The sequence below is a fragment of the Solea solea genome, chromosome 1, assembly GCF_958295425.1.
Source record: "Solea solea chromosome 1, fSolSol10.1, whole genome shotgun sequence".
Taxonomy (NCBI): domain Eukaryota; kingdom Metazoa; phylum Chordata; class Actinopteri; order Pleuronectiformes; family Soleidae; genus Solea; species Solea solea.
The window spans coordinates 586,933-607,334 of record NC_081134.1 but is presented as its reverse complement, the minus strand read 5'-3'; positions in this window follow the sequence as shown (position 1 = coordinate 607,334).

Genomic DNA, 20,402 nt, shown 5'->3' with positions numbered 1-20,402 from the left:
ATGTGTCAAAAAAGTCATAGGTTAGTATGTCGTCCAAAATGTGACAAAAAAGTCATACTATAGTATGTCGTCCAAAATGTGACAAAAAAGTCATAGGTTAGTATGTCAACCAAAATGAGACAAAAAAGTCATACTATAGTATGTCGTCCAAAATGTGACAAAAAAGTCATACTATAGTATGTCGTCCAAAATGTGACAAAAAAGTCATAGGTTAGTATGTGATCCAAAATGTGACAAAAAAGTCATAGGTTAGTATGTCGTCCAAAATGTGTCAAAAAAGTCATACTATAGTATGTCGTCCAAAATGTGACAAAAAAGTCATAGGTTAGTATGTGATCCAAAATGTGACAAAAAAGTCATAGGTTAGTATGTCGTCCAAAATGTGACAAAAAAGTCATAGGTTAGTATGTGATCCAAAATGTGACAAAAAAGTCATACTTTAGTATGTTGTCCAAAATGTGACAAAAAAGTCATAGGTTAGTATGTCGTCCAAAATGTGACAAAAAAGTCATAGGTTAGTATGTGATCCAAAATGTGACAAAAAAGTCATACTTTATGTCGTCCAAAATGTGACAAAAAAGTCATAGGTTAGTATGTGATCCAAAATGTGACAAAAAAGTCATACTTTAGTATGTCGTCCAAAACGTGACAAAAAAGTCATAGGTTAGTATGTCGTCCAAAATGTGTCAAAAAAGTCATAGGTTAGTATGTGATCCAAAATGTGACAAAAAAGTCATACTATAGTATGTCGTCCAAAATGTGACAAAAAAGTCATACTATAGTATGTCGTCCAAAATGTGACAAAAAAGTCATAGGTTAGTATGTCGTCCAAAATGAGACAAAAAAGTCATACTATAGTATGTCGTCCAAAATGTGACAAAAAAGTCATACTTTAGTATGTCGTCCAAAATGTGACAAAAAGTCATAGGTTAGTATGTGATCCAAAATATGACAAAAAAGTCATACTTTAGTATGTCGTCCAAAATGTGACAAAAAGTCATAGGTTAGTATGTGATCCAAAATGTGACAAAAAAGTCATAGGTTAGTATGTGATCCAAAATGTGACAAAAAAGTCATACTTTAGTATGTCGTCCAAAATGTGACAAAAAAGTCATACTTTAGTGTGTCGTCCAAAATGTGACAAAAAAGTCATTGGTTAGTATGTCGTCCAAAATGTGTCAAAAAAGTCATAGGTTAGTATGTCGTCCAAAATGTGACAAAAAAGTCATACTATAGTATGTCGTCCAAAATGTGACAAAAAAGTCATAGGTTAGTATGTCAACCAAAATGAGACAAAAAAGTCATACTATAGTATGTCGTCCAAAATGTGACAAAAAAGTCATACTATAGTATGTCGTCCAAAATGTGACAAAAAAGTCATAGGTTAGTATGTGATCCAAAATGTGACAAAAAAGTCATAGGTTAGTATGTCGTCCAAAATGTGTCAAAAAAGTCATACTATAGTATGTCGTCCAAAATGTGACAAAAAAGTCATAGGTTAGTATGTGATCCAAAATGTGACAAAAAAGTCATAGGTTAGTATGTCGTCCAAAATGTGACAAAAAAGTCATAGGTTAGTATGTGATCCAAAATGTGACAAAAAAGTCATACTTTAGTATGTTGTCCAAAATGTGACAAAAAAGTCATAGGTTAGTATGTCGTCCAAAATGTGACAAAAAAGTCATAGGTTAGTATGTGATCCAAAATGTGACAAAAAAGTCATACTTTATGTCGTCCAAAATGTGACAAAAAAGTCATAGGTTAGTATGTGATCCAAAATGTGACAAAAAAGTCATACTTTAGTATGTCGTCCAAAACGTGACAAAAAAGTCATAGGTTAGTATGTCGTCCAAAATGTGTCAAAAAAGTCATAGGTTAGTATGTGATCCAAAATGTGACAAAAAAGTCATACTATAGTATGTCGTCCAAAATGTGACAAAAAAGTCATAGGTTAGTATCTCGTCCAAAATGAGACAAAAAAGTCATACTATAGTATGTCGTCCAAAATGTGACAAAAAAGTCATACTATAGTATGTCGTCCAAAATGTGACAAAAAAGTCATACTTTAGTGTGTCGTCCAAAATGTGACAAAAAAGTCATTGGTTAGTATGTCGTCCAAAATGTGTCAAAAAAGTCATAGGTTAGTATGTCGTCCAAAATGTGACAAAAAAGTCATACTATAGTATGTCGTCCAAAATGTGACAAAAAAGTCATAGGTTAGTATATCGTCCAAAATGAGACATAAAAGTCATACTATAGTATGTCGTCCAAAATGTGACAAAAAAGTCATTGGTTAGTATATCGTCCAAAATGAGACAAAAAAGTCATACTATAGTATGTCGTCCAAAATGTGACAAAAAAGTCATAGGTTAGTATGTGATCCAAAATGTGACAAAAAAGTCATAGGTTTGTATGTGATCCAAAATGTGACAAAAAAGTCATAGGTTAGTATGTTATCCAAAATGTGACAAAAAAGTCATACTTTAGTAAGTCGTCCAAAATGTGACAAAAAGTCATAGGTTAGTATGTGATCCAAAATGTGACAAAAAAGTCATAGGTTAGTATGTCGTCCAAAATGTGTCAAAAAAGTCATACTTTAGTATGTCGTCCAAAATGTGACAAAAAAGTCATACTATAGTATGTCGTCCAAAATGTGACAAAAAAGTCATAGGTTAGTATGTGATCCAAAATGTGACAAAAAAGTCATAGGTTAGTATGTCGTCCGAAATGTGACAAAAAAGTCATACTATAGTATGTCGTCCAAAATGTGACAAAAAAGTCATAGGTTAGTATATCGTCCAAAATGAGACATAAAAGTCATACTATAGTATGTCGTCCAAAATGTGACAAAAAAGTCATACTATAGTATGTCGTCCAAAATGTGACAAAAAAGTCATACTATAGTATGTCGTCCAAAATGTGACAAATAAAGTCATAGGTTAGTATGTGATCCAAAATGTGACAAAAAAGTCATACTATAGTATGTCGTCCAAAATGTGACAAAAAAGTCATACTATAGTATGTCGTCCAAAATGTGACAAAAAAGTCATAGGTTAGTATGTGATCCAAAATGTGACAAAAAAGTCATACTTTAGTATGTCGTCCAAAATGTGACAAAAAAGTCATAGGTTAGTATGTCGTCCAAAATGTGACAAAAAAGTCATACTATAGTATGTCGTCCAAAATGTGACAAAAAAGTCATAGGTTAGTATCTCGTCCAAAATGTGACAAAAATGTGTTCCAAAATGTCACAAAAAAGTAAGACTGCATGGGGGTTGCGTTAGCTCACTTGGTAGAGCTTCCGTCCCACGTTGATAAAATCCTCACTCCCAGCCTGGTTCAAATCCCCCCTTGGACTGTCCTCTCCTGCATGTGTTTTCCCTTCTCTGCTTTCTCATTTCCTGTCTCTCTGCACTAAGCTATTGGTTAAAGGCATTAAAAACCACAAAACAAATACTTAAAAAAAGACAGACTATAGTATGTGGTCCAAAATGTGACAAAAAAGTAATCGGCTTCAGGGTTGCGTTAGCTCACTTGGTAGAGCTGCCGTCCCTGTAGATAAAATCCTCACTCCATCCTGGTTCGAATCCCTCCTTGGATAGTCTTCTCCTGCATGTAGTTCCCTCTCTGCTTTCTCATGTCCTGTCTCTCTACTGTTGTTTAAAGGCATTAAAACCCCCCAAAAAATATACGTAAAACCTATGACTTTTTGGTCACATTTTGGACGACATACTATAGAATGACTTTTTTGACACATTTTGGACGACATACTATAGTATGACTTTTTTGTCACATTTTGGACCACATACTAACCTATGACTTTTTTGTCACATTTTGGACGACATACTATAGTATGACTTTTTTCTCACATTTTGGACGACATACTAAAGTATGACTTTTTTGACACATTTTGGACCACATACTAACCTATGACTTTTATTGTCACATTTTGGACGACATACTATAATATGACTTTTTGGTCACATTTTGGACGACATACTAACCTATGACTTTTTTGTCACATTTTGGATCACATACTAACCTATGACTTTTTTGTCACATTTTGGACGACATACTATAGAATGACTTTTTTGACACATTTTGGACGACATGCTAACCTATGACTTTTTTGTCACATTTTGGACGACATACTATAGTATGACTTTTTTCTCACATTTTGGACCACATACTAACCTATGACTTTTATTGTCAAATTTTGGACGACATACTATAGTATGACTTTATTGACACATTTTGGACGACATACTAACCTATGACTTTTTTGTCACATTTTGGATCACATACTAACCTATGACTTTTTTGTCACATTTTGGACGACATACTATAGAATGACTTTTTTGACACATTTTGGACGACATGCTAACCTATGACTTTTTTGTCACATTTTGGACGACATACTATAGTATGACTTTTTTGTCACATTTTGGACCACATACTAACCTATGACTTTTTTGTCACATTTTGGACGACATACTATAGTATGACTTTTTTGACACATTTTGGACGACATACTTAAGTATGACTTTTTTGACACATTTTGGACGACATACTAAAGTATGACTTTTTTGTCACATTTTGGATCACATACTAACCTATGACTTTTTTGACACATTTTGGACGACATACTAAAGAATGACTTTTTTGTCACATTTTGGATCACATACTAACCTATGACTTTTTTGTCACATTTTGGACGACATACTATAGAATGACTTTTTTGTCTCATTTTGGACGACATACTAACCTATGACTTTTTTGTCACATTTTGGACGACATACTATAGTATGACTTTTTTGACACATTTTGGACGACATGCTAACCTATGACTTTTTTGTCACATTTTGGACGACATACTATAGTATGACTTTTTTGTCACATTTTGGACCACATACTAACCTATGACTTTTTTGTCACATTTTGGACGACATACTATAGTATGACTTTTTTGACACATTTTGGACGACATACTAAAGTATGACTTTTTTGACACATTTTGGACGACATACTAAAGTATGACTTTTTTGTCACATTTTGGATCACATATTAACCTATGACTTTTTTGTCACATTTTGGACGACATACTATAGTATGACTTTTTTGTCACATTTTGGACGACATACTAACCTATGACTTTTTTGTCACATTTTGGATCACATACTAACCTATGACTTTTTTGTCACATTTTGGCGACATACTATAGTATGACTTTTTTGTCACATTTTGGACGACATACTATAGTATGACTTTTTTGACACATTTTGGATGACATACTAAAGTATGACTTCTTTGTCACATTTTGGATCACATACTAACCTATGACTTTTTTGACACATTTTGGACGACATACTAAAGAATGACTTTTTTGTCACATTTTGGATCACATACTAACCTATGACTTTTTTGTCACATTTTGGACGACATACTATAGTATGACTTTTTTGTCTCATTTTGGACGACATACTAACCTATGACTTTTTTGTCACATTTTGGACGACATACTATAGTATGACTTTTTTGACACATTTTGGACGACATACTAAAGTATGACTTTTTTGTCACATTTTGGATCACATACTAACCTATGACTTTTTTGTCACATTTTGGACGACATACTATAGTATGACTTTTTTGTCACATTTTGGACGACATACTAACCTATGACTTTTTTGTCACATTTTGGATCACATACTAACCTATGACTTTTTTGACACATTTTGGACGACATACTAAAGTATGACTTTTTTGTCACATTTTGGATCACATACTAACCTATGACTTTTTTTGTCACATTTTGGACGACATACTAAAGTATGACTTTTTTGTCACATTTTGGATCACATACTAACCTATGACTTTTTTGTCACATTTTGGACGACATACTATAGTATGACTTTTTTGACACATTTCGGACCACCTACTAACCTATGACTTTTTTGTCACATTTTGGACAACATACTATAGTATGACTTTTTGTCACATTTTGGACCAAATTTTGACAAAAAAGTCATACTATAGTATGTGGTCTAAAATGTGACAAAAAAGTCATACTATAGTATGTGGTCCAGAATGTGATAAAAAAGTAATACTGCATCAGGGTTGCGTTAGCTCACTTGGTAGAGCTGCCGTCCCTGTAGATAAAATCCTCACTCCAGCCTGGTTCGAATCCCTCCTTGGATAGTCTTCTCCTGCATGTAGTTCCCTCTCTGCTTTCTCATTTCCTGTCTCTCTACACTAAACTGTTGTTTAAAGGCATTAAAACCCCCCAAAAAATATACGTAAAACCTATGACTTTTTTGGCACATTTCGGACCACATACTAACCTATGGCTTTTTTTGTCAATATTTGGACAATATACTAACCTATGACTTTTTTGTCAAAATTTGGACAACATACTAACCTACGACTTTTTTGTCAAAATTTGGACAACATACTAACCTATGACTTTTTTGTCGAATTTTAGACGACATACTATAGTATTACTTTTTTGTCACATTTTGGACAACATACTAACCTATGATTTTTTCTCATATTTTGGACCACATACTAACCTATGACTTTTGTCAAAATTTGGACAACATACTAACCTATGACTTTTTTGTCACATTTTGGACGACATACTAAAGTATGACTTTTTTGTCACATTTTGGATCACATACTAACCTATGACTTTTTTATCACATTTTGGACCACATACTAACCTATGACTTTTTTGTGGAATTTTGGACGACATATTACAGTATGACGTTTTTGTCACATTTTGGACGGCATACTAACCTATGATATTTTGTCACATTTTGGACCACATACTAACCTATGACGTTTTGTCACATTTTGGACCATATACTAACCTATTACTTTTTTGTCACATTTTGGACCACACACTAACCTATGACGTTTTTTGTCACATGTTGGTCGGCATACTATGACTTTTTTGTCACATTTTGGACCACATACTAACCTATGACTTTTTTCTCATATTTTGGATCACATACTATACTATGACTTTTTTGTCAAAATTTGGACAACATACTAACCTACGACATTTTTGTCGAATTTTGGACCACATACTAACCTATGACTTTTTTGTCACATTTTGGACCATATACTATAGTTTGACTTTTTTGTCACATTTTGGACCACATACTAACCTATGACGTTTTTTGTCTCATTTTGGACCACATACTAACCTTTGACTTTTTTGTAACATTTTGGACCACATCCTATAGTATGACTTTTTTTGTCACATTTTAGACGACATACTATAGTATGACTTTTTTGTCACATTTTGGACCACATACTAACCTATGACTTTTTTGTCAGAATTTGGACCACATACTAACCTATGACTTTTTAGTCAAAATTTGGACAACATACTAACCTATGACTTTTTTGTCGAATTTTAGACAACATACTATAGTATTACTTTTTATCACATTTTGGACCACATACTAACCTATGACTTTTTTGTCGAATTTTGGACGACATACTATAGTATGACGTTTTTTGTCACATTTTGGACGGCATACTTACCTATGATTTTTTGTCACATTTTTGACCACATACTAACCTATAACGTTTTTGTCACATTTTGGACCATATACTAACCTATGACTTTTTTGTCACATTTTGGACCACATACTAACCTACGACATTTTTGTCGAATTTTGTACCACATACTAACCTATGACTTTTTTGTCACATTTTGGACAAAAACCCTATGCCATTCAAAATATGACAAAAAAGTTGTAGTATAGTATGTCGTCCAAAATCTGACAAATGTGTCTTGAACCTATGACAAGGATGAAAACAAAATACATGCAACCACACTTCCATGTGTCCAAATCGTGTCAAACAAAATACTTTTTTTGAAATAAAAACCTGTCCCTTATTTCCATCCAAGATTAAGAAGAGAGCACAACTACAAATAAAAATGCCAACGAGGCGCTCCAGCTCTCAGATGCACACCAGGTTTTTGGTTAGGTCACAGGATTGGTCGTTGGAAGTTGGTGCCACATCAGTCAGTTGTCCTGTCCATGTGAAGACGCCTTCCAGCATCCATTCACAGACAGGGAAACACACAGCCAACTGTGCCTTAAAAAACATGCATTTACAGGGTTACAAGCAGGGGAGGGTGCACGCCAGCAGCTGGAACGTCCTCTCCCCAAGTCTTAACCAACATTTATCTAAAAGTTAAAAAAACAAATGATGCATTTATACACATTTGCACCTACTGTCTATAGTCTAGACAGTGAATCAGCAGAGCTTTTTGTGGGGGATAATTAAGTTGTAGTCTTGCTCTATCAACACCCATCACACGGATGTTGGTTGTGGTTATACATACTTTTATAAGTGTGGGCTGATGTGAAGTCTTTTTTAAAGAACATAAAACATATAATTGGTGATTTAATAATTCTTCAGTGTCCTGTGATGTTTGCTGTTATAGTGCACTGCTATTATTTTTAGTAGGTCAACTTTTATTTTTCGCCTATGATATATATTTACCAAGGGTAACAGAGGCGAGACTGACAAATAAAAAAGTGGCCCTGAGACAGGTCAAGTTGAAAGAAAATCTAAATGTTTTTAATAAGGTGTTTTGGGGATAAGGGGAAAAGGTCAAACTTCAATGAAAGGTTCTTCCCACTTGGGTTAATGGACTTCCAGTTCAAAGTGTTGTTTCAGTCTTGGGGTCAGAGCAGATAAAAGAATGGCACGCATTCATGACCACCTTTGTTTTCCTCTGCAGGGACTTAGGTCAGTTTTGGAGAGGAAGAGGGAGAAACAGATAAATCATTGAGTGAGACCAAGTAAACTCACTTGACATTTGGAGCTTCTTCCTAGATGTGAACGACAATTCAGGGCAATGATACCTGCTTTCTGGATCCTCTAGCTCTAGCCCCAAATAAGTATTCATGGGTTGTTTGAATCACATGTAACATGATGTGAAAATTCACATTACATTTGTGTCCAATGAGTTACTAGTTTGTAGCCTTGTTAGTTTGTGTGATATGATTCATCGCTCTTGAGGACAGAGTCACTGTGCACTCTATTCTACTGGATTTTATTTGTTGAAGCTGAAGCTGAAGACAGAAGCACAGTCGACATCTTTTATGGTACAAGAAGTGAACAATGTCAGAATTGAAACATCTCTTCCTAGAACATCTATGTTCTAGGAACATAGAGGAGCATCTATGTGCAGAGACATCGTTGGCATGAAGCTGAAGTATTTTGCACATAACAATATGGAGAATCCAGTGTTAGACTTATTATTCTCACCAATATAATAGGCATTGTGAGAAGTGAAATGTGGATTGTGTTTGATGTGAAGGGAGAGAGAGAGAAAGAGATGCAGTTTGTTCCTGTGTGAGAAACGACTGAAGTGAGGATGAGTCACAAAAGAGGATTGCACTGTACAAAGTACTGTACTTTGTACAGTGCACGCTCTCTCAACATGTGCTGCTCTTTAAAATAAACTTGGTGCTTTATAAAGTCAAGAATCCTCCATAAGTAGAGCAGATCCCTCCAAGAGACGAGACTGTCCAAGCATTCTGAAAAAGTATGCATGACTGCATCATTTACTGATTAATGACCAGCTGCTTTTGAAACATAAACCTGTGAAGTGAATGTTGAATCAAGCAGTTTGCAAACCCTGAGAATATTTCATACATTTCATTCATGTAACACACGGGGAGAACATGTAGAAAGACCCTTGTTCCTTGAGTGCTAACCACTACACCAACGAACTCCGCAGATAAACATTTAAAAAAACATAACAAATAAATATTGTTATTTATTTGCTTTGTTGGCTGTTTCTCATTCCTTAATGTATTAAAAAAAAATACTTTCATCCATTCATCCATCCATCCATTCATTCATACTCTGTGTCATCCCCTCAGACTGACAGCGTCTCTGCAGTAAAACAAGTTTCTCAGTGAGTGTAAAAAACAGTCGTCTTACTCTTTCTTTTAGTCCTGAAGTTTCACTTTCAACAACAACAACTTGTTCTTACATCAGACACATGAAGTTATTTTCAGCCTCTTCATTCTTCATTCTATAAAAGTCAATGATATTTTTGTTAAAAGCCACTCATATTGTTTTGCTTTTTTTTCAATCCTTTTCTTTTTTGTCATGTTATAAATGTTACCAAGGGCAGCTGTATTTTCTGGCTCTGTCTCTACGGTAACAGGCTCCTGATCATTTCTGGAGACCTTTAACGTTCGACTCCCACCCAGAGTTTGACTCCACTGGCAATGTTTCTCACTTTGCTTTTCAAAGTTTGCAAAAGAAAATCACATTGATGAAGGAAAACATATTTTTCCGAATAATTCATTAGGAAAGTTTGAAAAGTTTCCTTTCAAGTTTTTTTTTTTTTTTTTAAAGTCTCAGTCAGCACGCAGGTTTCTTCCATGGTTTCCATGGTGACCCCACCTGTGTTTGCCCAAATGTTACTGAAACCATGGGACCATGGGAATAAGTGGTTCAAGGTCCAAAATTCTCAGCTTACTGCACTAAAAGAAATGTCTGTAAATGTGGTTCATATTGTCACAAACAGCAGCTTTGACTTGCTGAGTGTGTCACAACAGCAGAGAGACACATTTTAATAAAGATGATAATAAAACAGCTGTAAATACTATTATAAGAGATCATACTTTCTCACAGATTATTTGTGGATAATTGTTGTACACACCCTAAAACAGAAGTACCTAAAAGTGTAGAAATGCTTGGCATGTACCTTTTTGAAAGACAATTTTCTACCCATTAGAGAAAGTCCATTTTTGTGCCAGTTTAAGGACAATGGAGGACCCTACAATATGTATGTATCTCTATGTAATACTATGTTACAGAAATGTGCCCACTAAAAGGGTCGTGTCCACGCCATTACTACATTTTGACCATTTATTTGAATGAATGAATACAAGGTACAGAAATGTTCTTGTTTATTTGAGTGTGTACAATCAAGTCTGAATGCTTATTCTGGACCGGTCTGGATCCAACCGTATCTGACAGGTCAGACCAGGAGTTTTAAAGTGGGTCGAGTCTCTTAAAGATGCAATAAGCAGCATTTCAGTATCACAGCTCTCCTCTCATCAGATGAACATGTTTTATACAGGACAGACGACCCCAGGCTGTCTCTCCATCTCTGTTTTATTGCATTTATTGATTAACATTTGTTTCACTTCCTTTCCAATGTTTTTGCAGCATAGTCAGTTGTTGCTGGTGCTTGAGCAGGGATGAATCCATGGAAGGGATCTGTATGCAAAGCAGTTGCAGTGAAACTTCTGATAGGAGTGACTGTTCCCTCTCTGAGCTGCACTGTGATTGGTCAAAGTCTCCTGTGTGTCACGTACAGGACTGGACCCAGATGCAGGGCGGTGGTAAGAAAAGGTCTTTATTTGAAGAACAAAAACAGGTGAACAGTTATACTTGATAATGTTAAAGTCTGCTCTGAACAAAAATGAGTACAAATGTTTCATCAGGTTAAAACCTTTATTAAGAGAAGTTAAACATGTTATATTATGAAAACACAATGCTTTCCACACTTTAGTTTTCACTGGTGTTGTTAATGTTGTGCTGTTGGCCAAATAGATTGTTTTCATGGAAAAACAGCAATTATAAATGTAGTACTTGAATTACCTGAGAAGGAAGAGAAGCAGAGAGAGAGAGAGAGAGAGGAAGGTTGTGCAGACACACACAGAACATGTTGATGAATGACTTCCACTGATTTGAGCATCCTGAACAAAGCGTTACATTATTACAATTGAAAGTTTAGCCAGGACCAGGACCAGGTTTTGGTCTACATGAGGACTACTGTTCTGTTTATGCCAGAAAAGGTCCTAAGATGTAACAAATACAAGCACACACACACACACACACACACACACACACTGTAATGTATGACACAAGCAGCCTGTGCTGGTGTCACACAGAGCATTAGCTCTGTCATCAGTGCCATACACCGTCCCTGAGGACACTTATATGACTGTGTGTGTGTGTGTGTGTGTGTGTACATATGTGGTATGCACCATGAGTAACGCGCGCACGTTTGTGTGTGTGTAAGTGTGTGTGTGTGTGTGCCTGCAGGCGGCGAACAATGAATGGACATGTCAACTGAGTTGACAGACAGAGCATGACTGTGTGTGTGTGTGTGTGTGTGTGTGTGTCAGGATTAGCTTCAGGCAGGATTATATGCTGGGGCAAAGTCCATTGAGGCCGAGCTGCCGACGGAGGTGTAGCAACAAGAAGGAAGGGCTTTCTGTAGGTCTAACACCAGGTACAACGCACACACACACACACACGCACACACGCGCACACAGCAAGGATACATGCTCAGCTAAGGACTGCTGCAGTCAGCGTGTGTGTGTGTGTGTGTGTGTGTGTGTGTGTGTGTGTGTGCGTGCATGCGTGCGTGCGCGTGTGTGTGTGTATGTGTGTGTGTGATGGAAGCTCCTTGTCACCTCCAACCCACTTGGGAAAGCAAGAACACAACCTGAGGGGTTTGGATTTGTGAACAGGGGAAGAATGAAGAGAGGAGAACGGAGAGATACTCATGGAAAAAGAAACATCATATGAAGAATTTGAAATGTACATAGTTTGGAGAATGAGTTTAAATTATGGTTAAAACAAAGATTTATCATAACCTTACATTTTTCAGATATGAGATCAAGACAATGGGGATTTTGTCAGTGTGAGGAATTAGTGACATCTATCAGTGATCAGTGCTCCTGCACATTGTAACACACACCTCACTTATTATTAATAATTAAATATTAAGGGAAACTACAGTGGCCTTACAAAGGAAAATAAATAAAACCTAAATAAAGTAAGGCCTTTGCCTAAAGTACATATAAAAGGTTTATTCTAAGACTAAGTGATGATATACTCGTACAAACATACTTATGGGTAGTACTGTATATTCAGTTTCTATACTGTACTGAAGGTACATTGTGAAACATAAATGTACACCATGGCCTCGATGTTTCCTCTTTAATAAAGACTTTTCTCTCCTCATCAAGACCTTGTGCAGTAAATGGGTAAATAATGAAAATATAATAAAACTTCAGAAAAACATCTGAGGCCTTGAAATGATGACAATGGTTGTTTTTTTGTATAACGATGGAACTTGTAATTGTTTTTACAGAAAACTTTCACTGTTTTACTGTGTTTTAGGTTTGAGGACAGAAAACGACACATGACGATCACATGATCTTAGATGTTCAGAAGAGACACAATAAAGAAAAGTCTACAACACCTTCAAATGCTTCATACAATTGTTAAACAACATTTATGTCTGGAACCTAAAGTTCATAAACCTCTCACACTGTTTTTATGGTTCAATCAACAATTGAACATCCCGGGCGAGCGAAACACACCGAGTGACCATCATGACCTCATGCAGCGCTATCCCTTTAAAAGCACCAGCGTCTGTGTTATTAGTGATTGTTTGAAGTCGTCATGACAACCAGCTGCCTGCACTAAAAACGTAAAGGTCACCAATGACAGTAAGTCAAACTGTAACTACATTTTATTGATGAATGAAGTTGGAAAAACATTGTTGGCCTTATAAAACACACTCATGTGGATTTAAATAACACATTTACTCTGTCACCAGCTGGCAATCAGAGAGACAGACAGACAGACAGACAGAGAGAGAGACAGACAGACAGACAGACAGAGAGTGTGTGTGTTAACAGGCCATTAAAAGGAAATTGAAATTTTCCTCCAATTTCCATTTAACGAGAACTAATGTTTTGTCAGAGAGAGAGAGAGGGGAGTGTGGGGGAGTGTGGGGGAGTGATGGTGTGATATTGCTCTCTCTTTTAGTTCACGCTGGGGTTACCTGCCCCAAAGGCAGCAGCCTTTGATTAGCTTTTTGTCTTACAGCTGAGAAAGCTCCGGCAAAGAGGAGAAAGAACGTAACTCAGAAAATTTACAGGCACTCGGTGAGAGAACGTCTCCGTCTCCATGGAAGAGGAAAAAAGAGCCAAACACTTTATTCACGGAAGTCAAGATGTGAAGATGAAGATGGTTTGAGACTGAAATTAAAATTGCTGCTCTGATACGACGACATCTCTTAACTTAAAAAGACACAGTGCTTAATTTTTTTATAGGAATTTTGTTCTTGACAAAACAATCTCAGCTTTTGAGCTTTTAACTGGATCAACACACTCGACGTTGTTGTTGTTGTGAAACATCGTAGTGAACGTCACACTGATCATATTTCTGAATTATCAAACAACAAAGTACACAACAACTTTCAGGGGTTTTTACACGACCACTAGCTAGACATTGAGTCACATGTGCAGTTGCTGACTTGTTTGGTGTTAAAGGGATATTTCTACTACTTAAAATAAACCTATACATTATTAAAACAACAACTGTGTTTTAATAATGGTATTTGTGTCTGCTGCTGTTCCCTTCACGAGGCAGCTCCAATTAAGTTGCCCTTGTGCAGTCTGAACAGGTAACGCAACATTTAAGGACAGATATAAAACAAAGTAACTGTAGAGACGCGCATCAGAAGACTGCGTGGCTTCTCTCTCTCTCTCTGTATGTGTGTGTGTGTACATGCGTGCGTGCATGTGTGTGTGTGTGTGTGTGTGTGTGTGTTGGGGGCAGGATAGAGAAAACTAGGTCACGGAGCACAGGGTCATAGAGAGGTTCCACACTGAAGCTTAACAACATGTTTGCTGCATTAAAGAACGCGACGCGTCCATGTCTCAGAGCACAGTCAGCGCTAACTCCTGTCTGACAACTAAGAAAGAAGAAGATAATGAAGCCGACACAAAAACAAACTCTAATGTTTGTTGTCGTCGAGGATTGTTTTATTCTTTCCCTCCAAATGTGGCGATGAAGACTTTGCTCCATTTCTGCTGATTGATTCATATCAGAGAGTGAAGAATATCTCACACAGCGACGCGTCCGACAAAAGCAGACTCCATTTACTCCAACACTGAAGCTGATGGTGCGCGAGGAGCCCGAGGATTATCTCCTGAGGATTATTCAATTTGCCAAGTGATTCAATTAAATGTTTTTTTGAATGTAATGGAATAAGAGTGTGTGAGTGCTCTCTCAGGCATGAGCACGTTCTCTTCCATGAGTGGAGTGTTGACTTGAAAATGTAGAAACTCACATGCTCATAGTTTCACTGTACTCTGGCACTCACAGCTGATTTCACAGAGGCCGCGTGTGTGCGTGTGCGTGCGCACTGTTGCCGCGGCAGCAGGCTTCTGTATCCCTGTGCAGAATTAGCAGTGTGTACACTTGGTGAAGAGGCCTTCAGTCGAATCAGAGCGAAACGGCTTCAATCACACGAATGTAAACACGCACATTCACGGCGGTGCGAGCGTGTGCGTCAGACTGTGTGCACACTGGGATGTGAAGTCGTATTACATTAACACACACAGTGACACACACAGATCAACCACCCTCAACCTCAATCATGCGAGTGGTATGTATATGATCAGAGATATTATGGTCTGCTGCATCATTTGGTTCGTTTGTTTCTCTAAAGTTACTGAAGTCACAACGTCATCATCGTCATCAACGTCGTCACCGTCATCATCGTCGTCAACGTCATCATCGTCATCATCATCAACGTCATCATCGTCGTCATCGTCATCACATTGTCAAGTATTGCTCTGGAGGCGGAGCTCCGAAGTCTGAAGAAAGGGGCAGGGACAGTTTTTTTCCAGGACCTCAAGCCTTTACCTTTAACTTTCTAAAATGTGATACTGAGCCATTCCCTTAAAACACAGAACTGTCCCTTTAATAGCAGACATGGTGGAATGCTAACTATCACTATTAATGAATATTTAAATGTTTTCATGTGTTTATTTTTGATCCAAAAACATTTCAGGAGGAAATATTTTACTTTTTAAAAACATTAATATTCATTTAGTTGCACACGGAAAAACTGATTTTAGCCATTTAACAAAAGACAGAGCTTTTTATTATATGTATATATATACACATATATATTATATGTATTATATATATATACAATATATTCATTGTATATACTTGAGTATTTACATGAGATTTTTCTCCAGAGACTTTGATTCACTTCATCCCCAAATGATATAAATCAGCAGCAGCAGCAGCAGCAGCAGCAGCAGGTCATTAAGAAGTTTAGAGAGTGCAATCATTCAGCCACATTTGGAGAGCACTTCAGTTCACCATCAGTCTTTAAGAAAAAAAAGAAGTGCTGACCAGTTAACTGTGTATAAATGAAAACTTCCTCATGGTGATGGAAGATTAGTGGGAATGTTCACGTTTGGTTTTTTAAAACCTTTCAGATTAAAGTTTGACTCATTACCAGGAACTCATTAAGAGTCCAACATACATCATACTTTCATTTAAATGTATCATCCTCTACAGCCAGTATGACATCATGCACAGCCCTGTCACTCACTGCAGTGTGTGTGTGTGCACACTGTTAGCCTGTGAGGTCATTCAGCTGTGATCCATGATCTCTGATGAAGCATGTTGGTGTGCGCTAGTATGAGTTTCACACACACACACACACACACACACAGTTCCCTCCACTCACTTACACATCTGCATGTGTGATGATTCAATCAGAGCTGACTGAGCCACACTTCAAACAGAGGGAACTAATATACATAATAATAATCATAAAGTTAACATTGGATAGCATGTTGCGTAGGAGGACCTGGAGTCTCGCCAGCTTTAATATTTGGCAGCAGATTATTAAAGAAATCTGATTTTTTTAAATGTTTTAAAAAACTATTTCATTTCAGAGCCTTTGACATATGTTTGGTTTGAAAAATAAAACTAAATCACAGCTGTCGTAATAGATAGGCAGGTTTGGAGAGTACATGTATCTGCATATGTTAGGCTCAGAGAAGAAGTAGAACTTCTCAGAATTGAAGGAATCAGTGGATATTTTTTCAGAATAGAAACAAAGAAATCAGATTTTTGAAATGCGTGTGCTGACCACTGTACGACAGACAGCAGTGTTTTTCTTCACAAACTTGCTGCTGAATAGACTGAAGTCACTCATCAATGCCATGTTTCTCTAAATGGAAAAAGGCTCAGGGAGATGACACAGTTGAGATTGTTGAAGATTTACAACTTTTGTTGAAGGCCACAGACGGAACCCCGTCCTTCAACATTCAAGTACTCAAACGTCGCGCTGCAAACTCAGCACCTGAACACTTTCCTCTGCAAAACCTCTCAGTCTTGCTCTTACGCTCGATGAAAACACAGGGAGACCAAACATGTGATTGTGATAAAGATGAGACAGTGAAGTCCTGCTGAAGCTTTATGTTCAGCACTAGGATCTACTTACTACTCTACGGCTTTCCTGCTTTACTTACGCTGTGTGTTTCTTCCACCTCATCTGCATCACTCTGTGTGAATCACTGACACAAACCTAAACACTGTACACACTGAGAGAGGAACACATGGAGTCGTGTGGAGCTGATCAACACAATTTAAAAAAGTTTTCTTTTTCATCAAGACATGTTGTTCCATCAATCTTGCGTACAGCTGCACGAAGGCCCCGGGGAGAGCGGTGGAACAGGAACATAAGGCTGGTAAACAAAAGCAAGAACAAATGGGGCACAGCAGTCCAGGATCTGTGCAGCCATGGATTAAGTCAGACGCTAAACAACAGAGATGTGAAATGACGATTTGTGAAGAAGCCCAGAAGTCAAGTAAAGACTAACGGGCTGACGATGATCCTGGTGTTGTCTAAGCATGTGCACGACAGTTTGTTGAGTCTGACACACACAAACTATATATATATATATACTATGATATAATATAATATAATATAATATAATATAATATAATACAATACAATAAAATATATCTGTACGTTGATTTTCCAGAATACAAAATATCTGACACATAAAACACATGTAACAACATATGCACATTAAACTGTGGGTATTTTAAAAATATAATTGTATCACTTTTATACTATATATGACAATCTTACTTTTGGTAAGTGACGTAAAGTGTTTCATTTCCATTTATTAAAAAACTCATAACTCACTCCCTGCACCAAAGTCCATCACACTTGAGTTGATCCACTGTTGCCTCCATCATGAGGTTCAAATGTGTCCAGTGACACAAAGTGACCAAACAAAGACCAGCGGTTCCTGAGTCCCTTCAAACTAAAACACAGACATTCTCTACGGACTTTGGTGTGAGGGAGTGAGCACTTGACAAACTCTGTGTGAAGGTGAGATGATGTTTCAGGCTGGGTCAGCGCTGCACGTGTACTAACAACCAAACTGTCCCTTTAGTTGTGTCACCTGTTAGTCTGTGCATGACCAGGTGACAACAACGAGCCTCGATGATGTCACTGACAGGAAGCTCGTGTTTCTCTCTAATGTGGAGTGAATGGAACGTGAGCAGCTCACAGTGAGAGGTGAGAGGACAACTGATTAATACATCAAGATAAAGGCCCGCTGTCATACACACTGACACTGCTATCACACGTTTGTTTAGCACTCTGATGGCACAGATTTGATTGAAACGAGACGACAGAGAGAATGAAAGAGAAAGATGGAATGAGAGAGAGAGGGAGGGAGAACAAAAGGGCTTTAAGGCTGGAGTGGCAGCAGAGAGCTGGAATGTTTCACTTCAGATTGACACTTCAGTGAAGGTGAGACAGGATGGTGTGTGTGTGTGCGTGTGTGTGTGGAGGGGAGACACTTTTAAAGTAGTATCCTCGGGTGAAGAACAGAGTTAAGTGTTCCCTTGCAGTCTTAAGTGTGGAAATGAATGGTTGACTCTCCTTAAAAACTGAGTTGCTATGACAACCGGCCCTTTTTCTCCATTTCCCCACACGTGAACACGCAGAGACACACTCCCCTCCCCCTCTGTGTGTGTGTGTGTGTGTTTGTGTGCCTCACACACATGTACTTCAGACACCCACACACACACAGAGGTAAAGGGTCAGGGGTCAGTAAAGTGCATTAGTAATATAATGTAATATAGTAACCCTATAGTCAGGCTGGAGTAGGAAGGGTTCACAGCGGGTGGTCCTGCAGCCCATCACAGGACCAAAATACATTACATATACAAACCATTCACACTTCCAGATTACCTAATCCCAATCTGCATCTCATTGTCCCCACACACATAACTAACTAAAACGTGGATTAGGAGCTAAAATTCAGACCATAGGTTAGTAATAATCAAAAGCTCAGATCACATGGTGAATTATGCAGGTCACATGGTTCTTTAAGTCTGGATCAACACCTGGATCAGCTCCTGGATCAGCTCCTGGATCAGCTCCTGGATCAGCTCCTGGATCCACAGGACGACCTTTATTTGCAAGTTCTCTTTGTTCCTTTAAAGGTTAAAATATATTGAAGTGACTTTAAAACGTGCAAATGTGAAGACTGATTTAATTTAAATATATTATGTCGGGCACTGATGATGTCATGGTTTAGACCACAGTGATTGTGATTTCATGAGGTAAAATACTATATTATTATAAAATTAGAGTTAGAGAATTAGAGAGTGTAAGGGTTAGCTGTTTAGTGACGTCATGTTTGTCATCATTGATGATTTTGTATTCTCACTGAGTGGGTTAACCTAACCCTAACTACCAGTGGGAGATTACTTTGTGGAGCATTGTTTTACTGCATCGTCTTCACACCCCGACTGTAACTAATGAATGAATGAATGAATGAATGAATGCCTGTAAAACACCATCCATGAAGAATTAGTCAATGCCATTTTCCTTTTGCAACATTGTGTCACACAAATGTTTCAACATGAGTGTCTGAGCAACATCAACGTCTTCTTCAGGGTTAGCACGATGAACGCCGCGAGTATCTTTGCATTGACTTTGTATGGAGATACATTGTAACACATTCACCATTAGACTCCACCCACATGGGCTGTGCTTACATTTTAAAGACATCAAGCCATTTAACGAATGACAATTTAAATTAAGTCTGACAATTTGTACAAAAAAATAACAAAACTTTGTGTGTGCGTGCGCACGCGTGTGTGTGTGCGTGTGTGCGTGCGTGTGTGTGCGCGTGCGTGCGTGCGTGTGTGTGTGCGTGTGTGTGCGTGTGTGTGTGTGTGTGCGTGCGTGCGTGTGTGCGTGTGTGTGCGTGCGTGTGTCTGACACATCAGCTTTAATGAGCTGAGAGAGCGAATGGGGCATCAATGGAATCGATAGCAGAATGAACACATTGACACGTTAGACTCATTTGCTTTCTGACATTTCCCTCCGTGCAATTACGCGGCTTCAGATTTGCAAGTCGGATCTGATTAATGCACACGAGCCTGGCCGCTCGCCGCTCGCAGCCTGCTTTAGTATTCAGGAGGGGGGGACGTCTCAGATCCTCTTCAGTCTCTTGAGCCGGACTGAGTCTTTGTCTGCCTGGTGT